The following is a 6,741-nucleotide window of genomic DNA, read 5'->3' as shown; positions in this document are numbered from 1 at the left end:
GGAAGAGGACCAGGGCCTCTATAAATAGGACTAGCCACCACCATAGAGGGTGAGGGGATCGATTCCACCCGAACGAGTTCACCAGCTCATCGAGCCCAAGAACACCTCACCTCCTGAGGTCGTTCACCGACTGTACTAGTTCATCCTCAGCCCCTCGAGGCAATCCACCACCACACTAGAGTAGGGTATTACACCGCAAGGTGGCCCGAACCAGGATAAGCCTTTGTGTCTCTTGTTCCTTGGGTTCGTCGAGCTAGGCCGTGAGATCGTTGAGCGAGCGAGCCAGGAAGAGAGTGTTCTTCGTGCGCACCCCAGAGTTCGAACCTCATAGGGGTTTGCCGGAACCCGTAATCCGACAGTAGATTCCATCAACTGAACTGATTGCATCCATAGCCCACATTTAGACATAAGCAAACATAGATTAAACATACTCAGACATAGATAATAAGCATACACAAGCATAGTTCTACCATAAGTACATAGTTCAACCGTCATTAAGCATACTCAAGCGTACATAGTTCAATCCCACATCTCATCTCATCTGCTGGCACGATCCCGAAGCTTCTCCAAGTACTCGGCGCACACGCCGTGCGCCACCCTGTGAGAATACTTCTGCTTGAAGGAGCCAATGGCTCGTCCTCTTGCATGCACAAGAACACTTTCATATGCGTCATGAAGCTTGTGGTTGCAAAATGGGCATCGATAGCCGCCGTCCCAGGCCCTAATACGCCTGTTACGCATTCCCACATAAAGCTCCCTCGGGATTTGCCTCTTGTATCTCCTCTGGCCATCTTCATCCTCGCTGTCCACATCGTCAGACAGCACCTATACAAATAGTAAAAAATGTGATGCCAAATTAATGTTTGCAAACTAGGCTCTAGCGAACATTTGGCAGCTGTCAAATGTTTACATGCCGTAAAGTAGGATTAGGCATTTATGGCTATTTTTTATACATTTCCAGAGATTATGGTTCGATTTTTAAGCACACACGTCTATGTACTGACCAATCTTGAAGAAAATAATGGCACAAACATATATGTAGGTCATTCAAAATCAATTCTCAAGTCCTGGCTAGGAATTATTAGCACAAACATGAACCCTAGTCGGATTACTAGCAGAAATCATTTGCACAGAGGAAACAACCAATCACTTATCACTTGTACCATTCAAACAATCAATACACTACACAGATCTACCGAAACTTACTCAGATTTCATGGATTGGGAGAACATAACCATAGGATTTCTATTCCAAAAGGGGGGAGGTAGGAGTAACCAGAGAAACCCTAGGATCTATTTGACACATAAATGGTAACCAATTGTCCGTCATCGTCGGAGTTGTCGCCGTAGTGGTCGTCAGAGTCGTCGCTGGGGTTGTCGCCCGAGTGATCACCAGAGTCGGTGTGGAACTGCGCCTCCAGATGTGGAAGCTCGACGCTGTCGACGACGTCAGGGTGCAGCAATACCTCACCGGCGGTGACGTCAACCTCTGTCTCCATCTCCACACCGTGCTCTGGTGCTTGAGCAGGCCCGGCGTCGCCACTCCCTCCGATGGGGCACTTCGGCGGCATCCGCATACACTTACGACTTTGAGGACTGAGAGCAGCGTCGAGGATGCAAGCGGAGAGAGAGGATTGTGTGTGTGGCGAGGATGGGGGTGCGGCCGCTCGGACGCACCATTAATATGGAGTAGTGGGAGAGAGGCGGGCGGCGGTCAACCCGCTGGCTCGCCTCCCGGTGAGCCTATGCACCGGACTGCTGGCATGCCTACCGTTGTTTCACACAGCTACTCGCACGCCTCTGGATGACACTACGCAGTGAGCACGCCTCCGTCAATTCACACACCTGCACGCAGGCCCCCCGGTCTGCCTGCGCAGCAGATTGCTCGCATGCGTCCCGTCAACTCACGCCTGCTTGCACGGCACACGGGTCGCGTGCCGGCACATATATTGTTTTTCTGTTTGGATGATTGATGCTGCCGCTTTATTTCTTAACCGAAGCATGGAACGTGTCCATTGTTGGTCAAACGCTCACGATTCGAATAAATAATTCGTTTGGGATATTGGTTCCCAATTATTAAAAATCTCCTGTTTGCAAGAAGATAAAGATTACAGCAAAACTGGTCTCAAATTTGACCAAAAAAGTACAATGCCACTTTGTATTGGTATCCATATGACAACACGATAAGTTTCATGAACCTCAAATAAGTTTTGGATGTACTAGAATTTAAAAATCAAGATTCCCAATGTTTGAAATTTCTTGTACGGGAAGTAAACATGCACCCAGTGAGACACATGTGTTTTTGCAATCCATTTAGGTGCACTGTCACGTGTGCATGTAGCTCAAATTTGATTTTTGCACATTATACCCGTAGAAAATCAATCAATATACTAAAATGATTTAATGATCTCCGTTTTTTTCGAAATTAAAACGTCCCTCCTTTGGTAACATGTGTTCACTGCGGGATAATTTAACATGCATCGTAGTTGCGGTGGATTCGCAGTGTGTGTCTATATATGTGTGTGTGTGTCTGTGTGAGCGTCTGGGGGTGGCGGGTGGCTGGCAGTACACTACGAGTTGTGAGCCACCGTGTGGGTTGGCCGTTTTGTGAGGCAGGTGCCACATCAGAGTCGTGAATTCGTTATTTAAAACATTACACAACCCTTTCATACACACATGTTTTGGCCACATGCAGTCGATGGTTGTCCTACACGACACTCAATACTCGCGTGTGACGTTATCTGTGGTCCCACGAGGTCGTCATCCATCACTTTGATGAATAGTCGGTAGAGAGGTTAATTTGACCAGCAAGGTAGAATCTTTTTTGTTTGTGTTATGGTGGGAGTATATAGTACGCGTCGATGAGGTGGGAGGGGACTAGCATATATACTACACGTACACATTCATGAACAAGTACACCTCACTCAGTGTCGGGACTTTTCGGTTTCCGAGGCATGTGCCACATCAAAGTTGTGAAATTGGCTATTCAAATTTCACACAACACCTCTTTGGGCCACATGCATGCAAGTGATGGTTATCCTAGGACACTCAAGTGTGACGCTTCCATCTATGGGCCCACGAGGCCATCGTCGATGCATGCATCACTTTGACCTACATCGGAAGAGGTTAATTAATTTCTCCATCAAGGAGGATTCTTTTTGGGTTGTATTACGGTAGGAGCATATAGTATGCGTCGAAGAGGGGGAAGGAGACCATCATATCTAGTATGCTTCATGAACCTCGCTCGGTGTGGGGACTTTACGGTTTTAGAGGCATCTGCCACATCAAAGCTGTGCATTTTTGGGTATTCAACATATGTTTGGCCCACATGTAAAGCGATGGTGGTTGTCCTCTCACACCCACTTAAGCGGTTATCAGCGATATCGATGCTTTCCTTCTATGGGCCCGCTTGGTCCATCACTACTTTGCCTGACAACAAGAGAGATTAGTTTGACTTAGGAGGGGATTTTTTTGTTTGTAATACGGTATATATATAGGTCATGATCTGGGATGACATGATACAGTTTGAGCACACACATGCATGTGTACGCATGAATCCCTCCCATCGAGTCGAAGTGGCTAGTACCACGACATGTCATGAACCGATCTCGCTCTATGTGGGGATTGTACGATTTTCGACACACGCGCCACATCAATGTTGTGAAATGGTATTTAAACATGCATGCATGCATCACCTCCATACATATGTATGTAGTGGTTGTCTTCGAAGGATACACTCCCTCGCGTGGTTATCGACGACAAGCCTATATATTCCTGGCCCCGCGTGGACATCCATGATCACCTTGGCCGACAACAAGATGGGTTAGCATGGTGGATTCTTCCTTTGGTTCATGTTATCGTAGTATAGGTCATGGTGAGATTCAGACCTAATTAAGTTTGAGCGCATACTGTGCACGCATGCATGCATGAATCCCCGTCATCGCCTTGAAGTGTGGTGTGACATACATATGCATCGTCAACTAACCCTCACTTAGTGTGGGGATTTCTGGTTCGAAAGCATGGTGCCACATCAAAGTTGTTCCATTGTATATTCAAACACACCTCTCCATACATATGTTTGGGCCACACGCAGGTAGTGGTCATCTTCGGGGACTAGCTACTTGCGTGATTATTGGCGAGCTAGCCCATCTTCGGAGTCGCATGGACGGCCATTACTTTGAGCAACAACAATAGAGTGGTTGTACGACCAAGGTGGATTATTCATGGTCCATTTTATGATCCATCTTGGTGAGATATATCTCTGGCACGCCGACTGAATGTGGGTGTGTGTAGCTGGGGGGGGGGCTACTACTTCGCACTTTGCTAGGTGAACCTCCGTGGGGGGGGCATACATTCATAGCTTAGGATTCCCTTCCTGTCGACACGAGGGGGGGGCAAGCAATACCATGCGCTTTGCGAGATAGGTGCCACATCGAAGTTGCATTTGGTATTTGAACATCAAACCACCCTTTTCATGCATATATTTGGTCCACATGCAAGTGTGTTCGTGTTCTGACCCTCTCCCGCGTCATTTTTCGACAAATTTATGAACATTAGACAAGTCGGATGACGCAACAGACACGGTTCACTCACACTAACCGTGTGCCATGCCGGTGCCCCTGTCACGCACATCCGCACAGTACATTAGGCTCCATGAGGCTTCCCCTCTCAAAAATATCTACCCACCTATAGCTTTTTTATGTTTGATAACACACGGCTATTATGTTTCGACCGTGCGTGATGTTTCTTGTTCCCGCTCCCGCCTGCATCCCTCGAAAATATCTGCCTACCTCGAGGGTTTTTCTGTTTCATAACACACGGTTGTTATTTTCAGGACGTGTATGATGCACCATCATCAAAATTTTCAATAGCCCCAGCATTTCACTCTCGTGTTTGACTCCCGCGTAGTAAAATTTTCAGTAGCCGCGTCATTTCTTCAAACACAGCCCCCGCCCCCTCCACACACACACACACACCAAAACCTCCTCAAGCGCGCGCGCGCACACACACAGCCCCTCCCTCGCTCGAAACCCTAGCAAGGTCACCGCCGCCGCCGTAAGGCCTCCATTCTCAACACCTGCCGGTTTGCCCGTGCAGCTTACCCACTGATCTCCATACCCAGGCCGCCCTGAGTTTCTTAGATGACGCCTGCCAAACGCCCCCTTTCCCACAGATCCACATCCCCATCCCCATCCCCCACTCCAGAGCGCCGCAACCTAAGCCCGGCTACGCTTCCCGTGGAGCTCGAGGAGCGACTGGCCCACAAGAGGTGTACCACGGTCTCTTCTCCCGACGTCGCCGAGGAAGCTGACGACCATTACTGGCCGCAGGCACTCAATCAGCGGGCTAGAGTATGCGGATATGTCGCGGACGTCGGCTACAACATCGAGGTCGTCGACAACGACAATCTGACACGGGCTATGTCACAGGTTAAGTGGCCCATCCCGAAACCCTCGGGTTCAAGCGCCGTCGATCGCATGCATGGCCCCGCCGCTGATTTCCTCTGGCTTGCTGTCAAGAATTTGCTATCCTACATCGCCATCGAGCCCCTTTTGTCATTTCTGAAGGACACATTCTATGACGCTGGCTTGGGATCCACAGCTTCCAAGTCAGACCTCCGACGACCACGAGGAGGGCTCCCTCTTCGACTCTTCCCAGGGGAAAGAGCCCATCTGCTCTTCAAAGGGGAAAGAGCTCGTCTGCGACATCAGGAGGGCACCCTACAGCCTTGCTCTTCCAAGAGGAAGGATCCCATCTGTGACAACATGGAGCGCATGCAGGGTCCATGCTGTTCCCACGGGAACGAGCCCATCCGTGACAAGTGAGGAAACCCATGATTTGTTTTGCCGTCCCTCTTCACATGGGGGAACCCATGATTTGTTTTGTCGAGTCCCTTTTGTAGTGTAGTGAGAATATGTCCAGTTTAAATTGTTATATTTGGTTGTTTGCAGTATGCCTTGTTTATTTTAGTTGTTCACAATGTGATGCTCTATATGTGCAATTATTTACTGTGCAGTACATTTCATCAATCCAGTTTTAACACATACCGATAGGAATTCATATATTTGCTTGTTGTTAAGCCTCTTATAGCTAGCATATGCCTCTTTTAAAGTTTTTTGATTGTTCGGTTGTTTATAGTTAGCATATGTCCAGTTTCAAATCCTATCTTTGGTTGTTTGTAGTATGCCTTGTTTATTCCAGTTATTCACAACGTGATGTTCTATATGTGCAAGTATGAACTGTGCAGTTCAATTTCATCAATACCAGTTTCAACAATACCACTATGAATGACTACATTTGGTTGTTGCACCTTGTAGTTAACACACATTTCCATTTTTATTTAACAATAACCAGTGTACTTAGACTGGCACAATACCAGTTTGAATGACTATGTTTGCTTGTTGTTAAATGTTAGGCCTAGTGCAGTTAACACACCTTTCCACTTGTTTTGCTTTACTAGCGTGCTTAAACCTGCACACTAAAGCTATATTTTGGAGATTATTTTGTCTGCCATGGATATATTTGGTTGATGTTTAGCCTGTTGTGCTTAACATGCCTCTCAATGTACCTACACAGGACAATTTTGGGAACGACTGATGTTTTCTATCGAGGTTAGTTTCATCCCATGGCTTATATATACTCACTGTTCAGGATATCAGTAGCTGGTACTATATAGGTCGCGGGCTGATAAGGGACTAATCGGTGAATCGGACTTTTAACTGAATATATCTGTAACCCATTT

Source organism: Triticum aestivum, chromosome 7D, assembly GCF_018294505.1.
Source record: "Triticum aestivum cultivar Chinese Spring chromosome 7D, IWGSC CS RefSeq v2.1, whole genome shotgun sequence".
Classification (NCBI taxonomy): Eukaryota; Viridiplantae; Streptophyta; class Magnoliopsida; order Poales; family Poaceae; genus Triticum; species Triticum aestivum.
Note: the sequence above shows the minus strand (reverse complement) of the source record.